At 46.5% G+C, this 15504-nt stretch overlaps 1 protein-coding gene across 3 annotated transcripts in view; it reads left to right on the plus strand.

The window, feature by feature from the left end:
• The window catches only part of Glut1 (Glucose transporter 1), a 287313-nt gene that overhangs the window by 248674 nt on the left and 23135 nt on the right, over nt 1-15504 (plus strand). The gene's annotated exons all lie outside the window — the stretch shown is intronic.

The raw sequence follows: 15504 nt of genomic DNA on the forward strand, positions 1-15504 counted from the left end.
TTGTAGAAATTATTTTTGCAGTACGTGTAAGCTTTTATCAATAGTTCTCCCTTTTGATTTTTTTCTTTGTGCAAATTTTCTGCATCATTTTACGTGAATCATCCTACATATGTAGCTTTTTTAATCAATGCTTCATTAAAGTGAAATACATTGTCTAAGCCTCCGGCTTGTTTGCACGCATATCTTGCATGAGGGTTAAGCTTCCTGCCATTTTTGGAAGAACAAAAAAACCACGTGGAAACGTTATAAACACTAAATGGTGGATCAGTCTAGATGCTTTCTCTTTGCTTCGGAAGATAAAATTACTTTTCATGATCACACATTGCTAAACTTCGTGTTGGACCAACTGACAATTAGTTGTGACTTGCGACCATAATGCGAGTGCACCCAAGTAAGTTGAAGGCACAAAAGAAAATTTAACCTTTGTGCATGCAATTAGGACAGCCGGCTTGATTGTGCAGGACTCATCCCAACCACACTGGTTAGGATAAATGACACCTGAAATACCTTACATAGTTTAGTGCTTGGGGCTGAATTGCATTCCTGCAAGAACTTTTACAATGTTCAGCCTAGCTTTCTTAGAGCTTGCACCGTTGCCCTTTTGAATTCGGCTTGATGAATCATAATCAAGTGCTCATTTTCAAGTTTAACTATATAGGACCAGTTGATGTAGCCAGGTAGAACAAAAAATATACATATATCCTGTGTAGACCTATCTCTCCAGGTTTTTTGTATGTGCGGGTGAATATTTGTATACACCGACACTGTTGACTCAGCTCTTTCAATCGTTGCTTATAAGCACTGCATCCTTCTGTTTTCTGCTTGAAAGGCAACCGTTTGAGCCCACTTTTTCAATTACACGATGTGTCTCCGTATCTCGGGCTCAAGAGGAAAGCTCACTTGTTTTTGGGCGGGCCCAAATAATAGATTGCTGTAAAAAGGCACATTCCACCCACTGATCATTGCTGGAAGGAACTTAGACTGAGGTGATTACAATCATTTCGTGACGTGGGCGGCAGGTTGGGTCAGTTCTTAGTGTTCGTATAATTGCACGTTTCGACAGGAACCAAATGGCTTGCCTACAGAGCAGACATCACTAAAAATGTTCCTTTACGGTGACAATTTTTATAATTTCCAACCTTGGGTGTGATAAAGTGCACTAACTTGCTGCAAAAATCTGAGTCTGCACTGGTACCTGAAGAAATTGCAAGAACCGGACCCTCTGTTGCCAATTTCAGCTGTGGGGTTATGTTGACATAAATGATTAGCTTAGGGAGCCCCCTCCTATGCCACTTGTAGGATATTTCTTTTCTTTGAGGAAGTGGACAGGGGGGAATATTAGAGTGAGAAAGAGGAGCGCAACTTGTCCTGGGGTCACTACTACGTTTCTGTATGGAGTGACAAGGGTTAATTAAGGGTTGGAGGGGAAGGACAACGTTTGAAGTTTTGGAGTGTTCTGGCACCAGAACACCTTCCCTCGCTATGTGCATGGATGGAACAGCTGTAAATATTGACCTATTTTGAAACTAGTTACTTTCCTCCATGTGCAACATGCCTCTGCACATGTAGGAAAGAAAGGCATACATGCCTTCACTCCTAGGTAAGAAAGCATGTGCTAGCTATGCATTTTTTAATTTTTTATATTTTTCCTGCACATAATAATCCTCCAAAATCAGAGTCATACTGGCTTCACTTTTGTTTTAAATGTTTCACAGATGTTGGTTGTAATACCTTTGTAGTTTATGTAGTAAGCTGACCGTTGTACGAAAGTTTAATATGTTCTAGCTTAGGTCAAAAGTCTCCAAAACAGTTTAGTAATTGCAACGTGTGAATAGTAACTTGCTTTTATTCAAAATAAAATTGTCGACACACTATATGTTCTTTGAGCATTACCCTCCTGTATAAAACGATATAATACCCGAACCACACAAAACCCATATAAAACTATCACAGTAGAGCTTTTAAGAGTAGAATGTATGTTGTAAATAAACGTGTCACCTATACAACAAAAATTGTTTGTGCCTTTTTTTTTTTTTTTTTTTTTTAAGGATATAACAATTGAGAAGCAAACTAGCTATTCATGGTTTGGAGAGGACTTAACATTTTCTGCTAATGCTATGGAGCAGATATGGTCCTGCAAAGCATACCTCAAGTAACCTATTCTCAAGAATTTTGTAAATGCCATAGCGGTGTTATCGCATAGAGTATAAAAGCACATTATGCACTCTTCTACCCTCTTCTCCTAAGCTGTTCATAGTGCTTCGAGGGGATGAACCACTGGAGATTTCAATTAAAGAGACACTGGAGGGAGCTTGCTGTTTGCAGCTGCAGTCTGAGGTTTAATCCGTGTAAATCATTATTTTTCTAGCAGAAATTAGCCTCAGTTTATCCATAACAGTTGGAAGAAGAGAAAACACGTACATGCACTGTTATTGGCAGTAACACCAACTACTGGAACTGGTTTGAAGGAGTTTTAGTAGGGGTGGGGGAATAATGTTTTTTGTTTCAAAGTGAATATGAAATAAATTATCATTTTGTTCAAATAGTTGCAAATTCAAGCGAATATTAGTTTTATAAAACTGAAATTACAATTTCTGAGGCATACTTTAGTAATTATAGCACTTGGAAAAATAAAATGCGTGTTTGAGAGGGTTTGCAAATTTTTTCTATGGCATAAAACATACAGAAGCTATCCTGCAGTTTCCTGTCAGTACGCAGCTGGGCTTTCTTATCTGGAGGGTGTTGACTAGGCCGTGCAGATTGAGCGCGACCGCGTTATCAGGATGCAAAAAGAGAAACCCCGAGGAAGAAAGAAAGGGCAAGCATAGAGAAAGACTTCTTCTCCATTCCTGATAATGTGGTCACTCTTAAGTTAAGCTGCTCTAGTCAACACCCTCTAGGTAAGTAAGCCCAGCTGGCGTAGTTCCCTGCTTGCTCAAGTGCATATTTTAGATATGGGACATGAGAATGTTTTTCCCTCTGAGAGAAGCAGGAGGGCGGAATCGGCCCAATGCCAAGGAGGCAAGGGGCGCTTCCCAAACGCGCCTTGCTCTTGCCGTTTGGCCGCATGTCACCGGAGCTGTGCGGGCAAGCTCGTCGCCGCGGGCGGAAAACGCTGGCGCATGTTTTCGAACTTCGAAATACTTAAAAAATTTACTCGAAATTTTCGAATAGTGCTGTTAGATTTGATGCCGAATCTAATTTCGCGTTATTCGCTTCGATATTCGAAAGTTTCGGATATTCGCACACCCTTAGGTTTTAGGGGTATCTGAGAGGCAAAAAGCCCGATTGTCCGCTATTTCGTCGTCAATACCAACTTGTAAATTGAAGGGTATAAGTTTCTCATTTTGCGAAAAACCTTCGTCGTTTTTGTAGCTGTTGTCAGGTACAGAAAATGGCCGCCGCGGTAAAAGGTAAATAAAAACATTTGAGTTCACATGGGATTTGAACCCGGGTCTCTGTGCCTTCTACGAGACTCTCCACTGCGTTGTTGCCAACTGGTGTGTGGTAAGTGAACGTGACGGCACATGATAGAACAGGTGGTGCGTCCAAACTCTGATTCTTGGGAAGCTGGGGTGTGAAGTGTCACCAGTCTGCCTGTCGAAGTAATTCCCGCTAAAAGATGAAATAAAAGCTAAGAAAGGTTTAAACATGTTAGCAATCCGCTAAGACGATCAGAAAATCTCTTTCGTCCCTAGTTTGCGATGATCACAAATAGTTGCATAACAGCTGATACCAATCAATAAAATTTTACTCCGCTCATCGTTGCCAATAAACGTTGCATTTGTTTCCTCCCCTGGTTTCACCTTTTCTGATTGTCTGCTACCTCATTTGGCTCCATCCTACCGTGAATCCCCATCATGTGTTTCGCTCTGCATACCCCAGGTGGCACCGTCGTTCCAAGATCAGCTCGTTCTTTATCTACATGTCTACAAGTCGTTCATGATCTACACGGCGGGGTTAGAGAGGAAGCTAGAATTCAGTACGCTGGGTTTCGACTTATCATACATGAAAAACGGGCAGGTGGTGAAACAACGGGTTCCGAGACTAATGTATGCAGACGACATATTGTTGATGGCGGACAACCGGATAAGTATGCAGGGTTTGATGGATATATGCGGTGAGGAAGCGACGCACCTAGGGCTATCCTTTAGCAGAGAAAAATCGGGGATCATGGTCTTTAACGACGGCGCAGAGCACAAAACAGTATCAGTGCAGCAAGTAGAAATACCATCGGTGAAAGAGTATAAATATTTAGGAGTATGGCTGAACGACAGCGAAGATTACACGCAGGCGCATGAGGCCCACCTTAAGACGAAAGGAAAACGGAACGCGGCTATAATGAAGCATAGAGCCCTCTGGGGATACAGCAAATACGAGGTGGTAAGGGGAGTCTGGAAAGGGGTCATGGTACCAGGAATAACTTTCGCAAATTCGGTTCTGTGCATGAAGCCAAAGACCCAAGCAGGCCTGGAAGTAAATCAGAGGGCGTTAGGCAGATTGGCCCTAGGGGCCCAGAGCAAAACTACAAATGAAGCGGTACAAGGGGATATGGGCTGGTCGTCTTTCGAGGCGAGGGAGGCGCAGAGCAAGATAAAGTTTGAGGAGCGACTTCGTGACATGGAGGACGAAAAACAGTTCCGCGGTTAAAAGTGTTCAAACAAAAATAACCACCACCAGCTGTTGAGCTGCAGGGCCAGCGCACCTTCATTCAGTGCAGAGTGAACCAATCTGGCCAAGCGTCTGCCCTGGAACGCTCGTGTTAGAATCGGCCGACAGCTGTGGCACTGGAGCGTGTGCGTGCGTACGTGTGTGTGTGTTCAATCAGCATCGAAGCAAGTCCAGTCGTTCCAAAGCGTCTGCAGTAGACCGCACATGCGAGAAATGGCAGACGCCGGCCAGAACTGACGGCGTTTTCGCGTGTCGCCGCGCACGTGGGCTATCTATGATTGTGCTCTTTCCCACTCTCGCTCGCGACGGCGGGGCTTGAAAAACATCCCCCTCGCGAGGGGGATGTTTGCGTGCCTGCAAGTCTTATGGATTACGTATTGGTTGTTGTTGTTGTAATTGTTGTCTTCCAGCGTAGACATTGTCGATGAAGTCGATGGTGAAACGTGAAACGTGCCGTGAACCCCCTGCCGCGGCTATTACGCAACGTGGAGAGGCTACGACGCAACGTGGCGCGGCTATGACGCAACACAATCCAACACAATCCACTTTAATCCAACCCAATCCAAATCCAATCCAAGCCAAGCCAATCGAATCCAATCCAATGCCCTTCGCGAGAGAGTGTTATAGCGCCGAAATCGCGCCACCACATGAACGCGAACCGAACGCGGCGAGAGAGGGTGTTGCGAGCGGAGAGAAGGCGAGGAGGACGCGGGGGAGAGGGCGCACCTGTGGCCGACGGTTGAATGAGTCAAGGATATAAGGCGCGTGCGTAACGTTACATTCTGTGTCGGCTCCGTGGAGCAGTCGGTAAAGTGCCGTGTACCTTGCGTTCCGCCCGCAGAGTCGTGGGATCGAAACCTGGCGCCGGAAGGTATTATTTCTTTATATAGTGTAGGGTGCGGACTGCGTAGTGATGCGGACTACGGACGCCAACGCGGGTGACATCGTGAGTTACTAAAATGCTCTGCATTTAAAATGGGCCGCGAGGTGTTAAGTACCTGTATATGAGGAGCGTGGACACGCGGGGGAGACTGAGGACCAGACAGCTGACTAAGGGGTACGGAAATTCGGTAGGGGAAAGTGGTGTTTACACAACAGTTAAAAAGCACGTAAAGGCAGCAGAGACGACGAAGTGGGCACAGAGAATGGAAGCGAAAAAAACCCTGGAGACTTATAGGGCAGAGAAACGGGAAATTAAGAAGGAGGGCATCTATGGCAATACGAGAAGCAGTGCGTTGCTCTTCGAGGCACGGGCAGGGTCCCTGAGAACCCGGGCATACACGGGTAGCTACAGGCAGCAGGATGAAACGTGTGCATGCAGCGGTAGTGATCGGGAAACTAGACCATATTGTCAGGAGCTGCACAGAGATACGGCCACCGCGGGGTGAGGGGGAAACGACGCTGGCGGAGGCTTTGGGATTTGTGGCGAGGGGGAACCTCAACTTCAAGGCCATAGAGGTTACGAAGAGGCGACTGGAGTGGTGGTGGAGGAAAAGTAGGAAAGGGATTGGTACGCAGGCGGAGTAATTATATGGATGAGAATTTAGAACAGCGAGGGAAGAAAGAAAGGGGGTGGGGGCGATGAGTTTAAAACAGGCAAGAGGGGGAGATGGGAGGGAGGAAGCAAATCTATTAGGTTAGCTGGGAGTAGGGCAAGTAAGCGCAATAAAACAGGCAAGTCGGTTGCTGACAACCGACGCCCCGATTCAAAGGGAAAGCCACTAATCATCATCATATATCCAATCAGCGTCCGTTGCGGAGGGTGCGTATCGTGGCCGAAGTTCGAAATGGCGGTACGTACATGAGAAACTTGGAGGCCTTTTGAAGGGTGCAATGCCTGGCCTATCTTTTCTTTTATTTTCCCCTTCCCATCCATTCTTTTCTCACTTCCACAGGTACCAAAATGTACCAGTGTATGGCATGGTGTCTGAACGCTTTTACCACCACCACGATCTAGCCACCAGTCGTGCTTTTTGAGATTGCATGTGTTCTGGCAGAGGACTCCATAGCCAAAAAGACACCAGAAGTGCCCTTGCACCATAGCATTGGCTTGATATGACGCGTATTCTCGCAAGGTAAATGGTAATTTCTATGGGCGTCCAGAAGAACAGACTCGGAAAGTCTAAGTATATGCAAGTTCACTCGGCTTAAAGGGGCCATGCAGACAAAACACAAGTTTGGTTCATTCGAAAGATTGCCTCGTTAGAATAACACTGACACCACTTTCAACGTAAACTTTGCTTAAATAAGCTGCATAATTAGGAAAAAGGGAATGGCCATGCACCCACTAGTGGCCATGCACCCACTAGCTCATTTTCCGCAACAGAACCTATGATGTCATCAGAGGTCGGCAAACTCACTCATGAGTCCACTCACTCAGACTCATTTGGACTCAAACTCACGCGTGAGTTTGAGTTTGAGTGAGCGCGAGGCTAGTGTGGCATGGTGAGTGTGAGCTTGAGTGAGTTTGAGCCGAGTGATCACGACTGAGTTTGAGTCCGATTGAGTTTGAGTCCATTTTGAGTTCTGAGTACATTTTGAGTTTGAGTCCATTTTGAGTTCTGAGTACATTTTGAGTTTGAGTCCATTTTGAGTTCTGAGTACAATTTGAGTTTGAGTCCATTTTGAGTTCTGAGTACATTTTGAGTTTGAGTCCATTTTGAGTTCTGAGTACATTTTGAGTTTGAGTCCATTTTGAGTTTGAGTTCATTTTGAGTTCTGAGTACAATTTGAGTTTGAGCTCATTTTGAGTTCTGAGAACATTTTGAGTTTGAGTCCATTTTGAGTTTGAGTCCATTTTGAGTTCTGAGTACATTTTGAGTTTGAGTCCATTTTGAGTTCTGAGTACATTTTGAGTTTCAGCTCATTTTGAGTTTGATTACATAGTGCGTTTTGAGTACATTTTGAGTTCTGAGTAAATATGAGTTTTAAGTCCATTTGGAGTTTGAGTACATATGAGTAGCCTAGCAGGCAGCTATAGTTGGCTGTTAAGTTTCATGCGTCACTGTGGGCTCGGAATTCAAGTTACCTGCGGGTATGGCACCAATCGCGATCTGCATGATCATTTGGGAGGGAGGTGGTGTCTGATTTTTTTTTTGTTTCTTGTAGAATTTTTATGGCCATAAGCACTTGCTGTATACCTAATTTTCGCGGCTGGGCGCGTGAGTGATAATTGACTGGTGAGGTCATAAAAAAAGGTTGTCTTAACTTTTCCTCCTGACGGATCCACTAAGAGCGTGGGAAAGGGTGGTGGGAAAGCACACGGCGGCGCTGGCGTGCTGGTTGTTCGCCTGCTACTGTTAACGGCTTGATGTACTAGAGGTCACAAAGGAGGAGGTGAGAGCCGGGGGAAATCGGGGCGGGGGCTGTCCTTTCTGCTGTTTCAAAGGAATTAGCTGAATTGACTGGGCAGCGCCCCTTAAGACAGAATAATGACCATGTTAGATTGGGTGAAAAGTGAAACTGATGAGGCTAAGGCGTGTAAGGTATCAAATGAAAGGTCCGGATTAACGGAATCACGCGGGGTAAATAAAAAAATGCTTCCTGATTGTAGTCATCAGGCAGTCATAATGAGTCATAGATTGGGTTAAAATTCAAAATGACGCTGCGAGGGCATGTGGGGAATCAAATTCAAGGTCTCGATGTGGGGAATCATTTGGGACGAACATGAGATATGGATATATCATGACGTAGTCATGGTAAATCAAAGATTCGGTTAAAATTCAGGTTCATGACGCTAGGGCGTATCAAATTAAAGGTCTCGATGAGGGTAATCACGTGCTTCCTGATCATGACATAGTCAAAATGGGTCATAAATTAGGTTAAAATTCACAATGATGCCACTGGGTGTCCGGGGTATCAAATTGAAGGTTCCGATAAGGAAAATCACGTGGGACAAAAATGTGGTAGGGCTATATCATGAGATAGTCATGGTTAGTCATTGATTGGTTTAACGTTCTAATTGATTCCGCTAGGATGTGATGGGTATCAAATCAATGGTCTTGATGAGCCGAATCACGTGGGAGAAATACAAAAATGCTTCCTGGTTATAACCATTAGATTGTCATGGCGAGTCTTATATTGGGGTAAAATTCGAAGTGACCCCGCTAGGGAGTGTAGGGTATCAAATTTACGGTCTTGAAGAGGGGAATCACGTGGTACAAATAAAAAAAAGGCTTCGTAGTTCGAATCATGACATGGTCATTATGAGTCATAGATGGGGTTAAATTCAAGGTGAGGCCGCTGAAGCATGTGGGGCATCAAATTGAAGGTTCCAGTTAGGGAATCATGTCGGACACCTAAATAATGCGTCCTGGTTACAGTCATGAGTCATGGTTAGTTTTATAACTTCTGTGCCCGCGCAATCAGTCCCTCAACGCCGTCCCCGATTCTCTCGTTGTACGCCGCGGCGCACCGCTAGGGGCGCTCGCATCCCATAATAGCTCACGCAGTGCTCGCTGCAACAGCAGACGATCCGCTACGCCGCGGTTTTCCCGCCGCGCGCGAAATTTGTTTACCGTATTCGTTCGAAAACTTTGCTTAGTTGTGATATTCTTTCTAGCGTGATAATAATAATAATATTTTTTGTTGCACAGCACTGAATACATAAGCGGGCGAGCCCAAGCCAAAAAAAGCTTGGCAGTTGCTGCCCATTACGGACGCAGCGATACGCATTTATTGTCGTCTGCGACACAAATATTGTCGATGCTTGCTCTCCAAGTGCTTTGCTAACTGCAGCGCTTGTCGAGACAGCCGGGCCAGTGCCATGCGCATGTTCTTCAAACTTTTCGTCGATCCGGGTAAGTTCGTAGTTAAACATATCGTTAAGAAACGGCGCTTGCTTGAAGGCATCATGCTTAAACGTGGTATTTTTGTTCTCTGTAGCACTACCAGAAGAAAGGCGGCTGTCTATGCCCCGAACACTGCACAATGCCGTACTGCTGCGTACCGCGCTGTAAATCATGGAGCGGTCGGAAAGAAACTGGAGTGTCGTTCCACGAAATTCCCAGTGACCAAGAACTTCGAGAAAAGTGGCTTAAGGTGATCTCGAGAGACAACTGGACCCCGAATAGCACATCTTGTTATTCCACTGTTTGTAGCCGACACTTCGTCCCGTCCGACTATAAAGAAGGGTGCTCGACGCGAAGACTGAAGAAAGGCGCTGTTCCCAGTGTCTTCCAAGAGTACCCATCATATTTGCAGCCACGCAAGCAAATCGAAAGAAGCGATGCTGCCCTCAGGAAGCGTGCTGCGGCTGCATTAGCCGGCGAGCCAGCACAGAAAAAAAGAGCAATCGGTGGTGGCGCACCACTTGCGCTTCCGGACTTACGGAGGGACCAGCCGTGCGCTAACAATGTAGCTTCGGACGCCCTACCTGTTGAAGAACTTCCAGACTCCAGCAACAGCGCTGACCAAGACTTCGTCTCCAGAAAGGCGCACGTGGATAGAGCAGTGCAGGTAGCCTCATACAGTTCATTGCCGACCATCGAAAGACGGAAGTGGAGACGGAAGGAACGCGACCTCGGGGCGCAGATAAAAAGGTTGAAAGGAACTGTTGACAAATATAAAAAGGAGCTCCAGAAACTTAAAGAGGAGTGCTATGTCCCAGCGTTTCTGCAGGTTGTCGAGCAGGCAAGTGAAAAGGAGTTAGCTGCCTCGATACTGCTTGAGCAGGTCAAAAATTTTCAGAAGGTGAAACCGACGTGGTCTGAATGCACAGTCCGTCACGCAGTGGTCCTTCGTAACCTATCACCGCAGGCGTACGAGCACATAAGGACCACAGGGCTACTCCGCCTGCCCTGTCGAAGCACGCTGGAGCGTTTCCTCGGTTCGTCCCGCAAAGAAGTGGGCATCACAAGCTTGATTAAGCAGAGGCTGTCAGCTGAGCTTGCCTCACACACGAATGCTCAGTCGAAAACGTGCTCGCTCATCGTAGACGAGATGAAGGTCAAGCAGCGGCTACTGTATGTGAAGCAGAGAGACGCCTTCGTTGGCGAAGTGGACTACGGCGACTGCTTGCCGCAGAAACAACCAGGCAAGCCAGAAGAGCCAGTTCTTGCCAACTCGCTGCTTTGCTTCCTTTTAAGCGGCTTATCAACGAGATACAAGATTCCCGTTGCCTATTTTTTTACTCGCAACTGTTCTGGGGAAAACCTTCACCAGATCATGACGAAGGTAGTCAAGGAAGTTGAGAGTATAGGCTTCATAATCGTGCGGATAGTGACCGACAATCATCGAGTTAACGTGAAGGCGTTCCAACTGCTATGTGGGGGTAACCTCGAGCACTGCGTACCACATCTGACAGACCAAGACCGCAAACTGTTTCTCGCTTTCGATCAGTGCCATTTGATCAAAAACGTACGGTCACAGTTTTTGTCGCGCGATATCGGAAAGGACAAGGAAATAACTTCCCAGTACCTGAAAGACCTCTACGAAATGCAAGAGCGCAGTATAGTCAAACCAGTGCGATTTCTGACACGAAAACACGTCCATCCGACTAACATCGAGAAGATGAACGTCAGGAGGGCAGTTCAAGTCCTTTCACCACCTGTCACCGCGGCACTAAAACTCCTAAAAGAGCAGGCAGGTCACACGTGTGACGCAAGCTTCGCAAACGTCGGTCCCACGGTGGTGTTCATGGACATCATGCACCGTTGGTTCGTCTTGATGGATGTGAGCAACTGCACTCAACATATACATCAGAATAACCCTGACTGCAAGCAGTATGAATCTGAAACCGACGAACGCCTAGGTTGGCTTGAGACTGCCTTTCTTGACTACCTTGCCGAAATTAAGCGGCAGAGCCTGGCCCAGAATTTTCTGACGAAAGAGACCTACCAGGGCCTGCTGTTTACAACCATCTCAAATGTGGAGTGCATTCGTTATCTTCTCAAGGTCATGCGCTTCCGTTTCGTCTTGACTAGAAAGATGTCTTCTGACCCAATAGAGGCCTTCTTTGGGTGGTTGAGAAAATCGGCAGGTTCAAACGACCAGACCGACGTGAGGGCAGTTTTGTCCGGAATTGAAAAAGCCCTGAAAACTGGCATAGCCTGCACATCCAGCAGCAGCAATGTGATGTCTGCAGACAGCGGCAGCTGCTGCTCATCAGCACTCCTACAGCGACCGCCAGGAGCAGCGCAGAATGCCGGCGTAGCATTCCCAGCAGAGGCGACCGCGACCCTTGAGGAACACCTCGACAGGGGCAAGACGCTGCTGCCAACACCAGATGTTGCTGCACTGGCAATGGTTGGTGGATACATCGCAAGAACCATTCACGAAACCATTTGCTGTGATGAATGCTTCGCCCTAGTGACGAAACCCAACAGTTCAGCGCCATCGGATGCCTTAATTAGGCACCAGGACAGAGGTGGACTCCTCTACCCGTCTGCTGAGCTTGTGATGGTTCTCCATTCACTAAAGAAGTACGTTGAGGTTTTCCTCGCGAAAGCTAGGATGGTGAACCAGCCACTGAAGGCTGCCGTTGACAACGCCGCGGAAGTACTTCAGAAACGTGAACTGCTGAAGTGCTCAACCCAAGGCCACCATGAAAAACTCGTGAACGTTGTGCTCGTCAAGTTTTTCCGGCCCCTTTTTGTGAACTTCGCGACGAGTGTGACTGACAGACACGACATTGCAAAAGTGTTGCATGCGAAACCACTGTCTCGGAAAGTGCTGAAGCTGTGAGCGAAAAATCAAATAGAAAGGTCGCGTCGCCTTCTGATTACAGTTTTTATATTAAAAATCTTATGTAAGCTTACTTTTTACTGTCAACGCATGATCCTTTATGGAACGGAGACGTTTCAAACCCTCATTCCCGCAAGCGTGCATAGGCTGCGTCGTCTGCTGCTATTATGGGATAGGCGCGGCTTCTGGCGGCAAGCTCCAGAACTATGAGGGACCGACGCCGCCTGGGTATTCCGCGCCAACGCGCGGGCACAAAAGTTATAGAGGAGGCTATGGTTTGACTGGTATGAATTCCATATGACCCTGCTAGGGTGTCTGGGGTATCAAATTAAAGGTCTCGTCGAGGGGGTCACGTGGGACAAATATGAAAATGCTTTCTGGTTATAATTATGAGGATATCGCAAAAGGTATACAGCAAAAGGTACACACTCTCACTCACACTCACACTCTCACTCTCACTCACACTCACACTCTCACTCTCACTCACACTCACACACTCTCACACACACTCACACTCTCACACTCTCACACACTCACTCTCACACACTCACACACTCACACTCCCACACACTCACTCTCACTCACACTCACACTCTCACTCACACTCTCACACTCACACTCTCACACACTCACTCTCACTCACACTCTCACTCTTACTCTCACTCTCACTCACACTCTCACTCTCACTCACACTCACACTCACACTCTCACTCTCACTCACACTCACACTCTCACTCTCACTCACACTCACACACTCTCACACACACTCTCACTCTCACTCTCACTCTCACTCACACTCACACTCTCACTCTCACTCTCACTCACACTCTCACTCTCACTCTCACTCACACTCACACTCTCACTCTCACTCACACTCTCACTCTCACTCTCACTCACACTCACACTCTCACTCTCACTCAGACTCACACTCACACACTCACACTCATACTCACACTCTCACTCTCACTCACACTCACACTCTCACTCTCACTCTCACTCACACTCACACTCACTCTCACACTCACTCCCACTCCCACTCCCAGTCGCACTCTCACTCTCACTCTCAATCCCACTCCCACTCTCACTCTCACTCACACTCACTCACACTCTCACTCTCACTCAGTCACACTCACACTCACACTCTCACTCTCACTCACACTCACACTCACACTCTCACTCACACTCACACTCGAACTCTCACTCTCACTCTCACTCACACTCACACTCACTCTCACACTCACTCCCACTCCCACTCCCAGTCGCACTCTCACTCTCACTCTCACTCCCACTCCCACTGTCACTCTCACTCTCACTCTCACTCACACTCACTCACACTCACACTCTCACTCTCACTCAGTCACACTCACACTCACACTCTCACTCTTACTCTCACTCAGTCACACTCACACTCACACTCTCACTCACACTCTCACTCACACTCACACTCTCACTCTCACTCTCACTCACACTCACACTCTCACTCACACTCACACTCACTCTCACACTCACTCCCACTCCCACTCCCAGTCGCACTCTCACTCTCACTCTCACTCCCACTCCCACTGTCACTCTCACTCTCACTCACACTCACTCACACTCTCACTCTCACTCTCACTCTCACTCAGTCACACTCACACTCACACTCTCACTCTCACTCACACTCACACTCTCACGCTCACTCTCACTCTCACTCACACTCACACTCTCACTCTCACTCTCACTCACACTCTCACTCTCACTCTCACTCTCACTCACACTCACACTCACACACTCACACTCACACTCTCACTCTCACTCTCACTCACACTCTCACTCTCACTCATACTCACACTCACACTCACTCTCACACTCACTCCCACTCCCAGTCTCACTCTCACTCCCACTCCCACTCCCACTCTCACTCTCACTCTCTCTCTCACTCTCACTCACACTCACTCACACTCACACTCACACTCTCACTCAGTCACACTCACACTCACACTCTCACTCTCACTCACACTCTCACTCACACTCTCACTCACACTCACACTCTCACTCTCACACTCTCAATCTCACACTCTCAAACTCTCATCTCACTCTCTGACTGTCTCAATCTCTGTGAGGCCATGTGAGTTCTGAATTCATTTTGAGTTCTCAGCCCATTTTGAGTTCTGAGTTCATTTTGAGTTTTGAGTACATTTTGAGTTTTGAGTCCATTTTGAGTTTGAGTACAATTTGAGCTTTGAGTACATATTGAGTTTTGAGTACATTTTGAGTTTGAGTACATTTTGAAGTTTGAGTACATTTTGAGTATTGAGTTCACTTTGAGTTTGAGTACATTTTGAGTTTTGAGTCCATTTTGAGTTTTGAGTTCATTTTGAGTTTGAGTACATTTTGAGTTTTGAGTCCATTTTGAGTTTGAGTTCACTTTGAGTTTGAGTACATTTTGAGTTTTGAGTCCATTTTGAGTTTTGAGTTCATTTTGAGTTTGAGTACATTTTGAGTTTGAGTCCATTTTGAGTTTGAGTACACTTTGAGTTTGAGTACATTTTGAGTTTTGAGTACATTTTGAGTTTTGAGTCCAAATTGAGTTTGAGTACATTTTGAGTTTGAGTCCATTTTGAGTTTGAGTACACTTCGAGTTTGAGTACATTTTGAGTTTTGAGTACATTTTGAGTTTTGAGTCCAAATTGAGTTTTGATTACATTTTGAGTTTGAGTACATTTTGAGTTCTGAGTACATTTTGAGTTTTGAGTCCGAGTGAGTTCTGAGTTTTGAGCTCAATGTGAGTTTGAGTTTGAGTGAGCGCAGATGTGCTGCTCAGCATTCAGTCTGAGTTTGAGTGAGTGGTGATTCGAAAAAAAAATTGTGAGTGAGTTTGAGTGAACCGCGCCAACTTTGCCGAGGTATGGATGTCATATGCCCCGCCGTGCTAGTGGCTGAGGCCGCCAAAAGCAAACGCAAATTAGGCAGGGCTTACATGCTTGCCGAACGAGCTATGTGAGCTTAAATTAATGGAACATTCTTTTTATAGCAGTAAGAATGGTGGGGTAAACAGTAGAAGTTACGAAAGTACACGTAAACATAGAAGTACCGATGCGTACTGCCGTTGCTTGCACTATGCTTGTTTTAGCTGCGCAGCACTGCGGCGCTTTGGGGTTCTCAGACGAC

Source organism: Haemaphysalis longicornis, unplaced genomic scaffold (assembly GCF_048455015.1).
Source record: "Haemaphysalis longicornis isolate Haplotype H1 unplaced genomic scaffold, Haemaphysalis longicornis Haplotype H1 scaffold_1, whole genome shotgun sequence".
NCBI lineage: Eukaryota > Metazoa > Arthropoda > Arachnida > Ixodida > Ixodidae > Haemaphysalis > Haemaphysalis longicornis.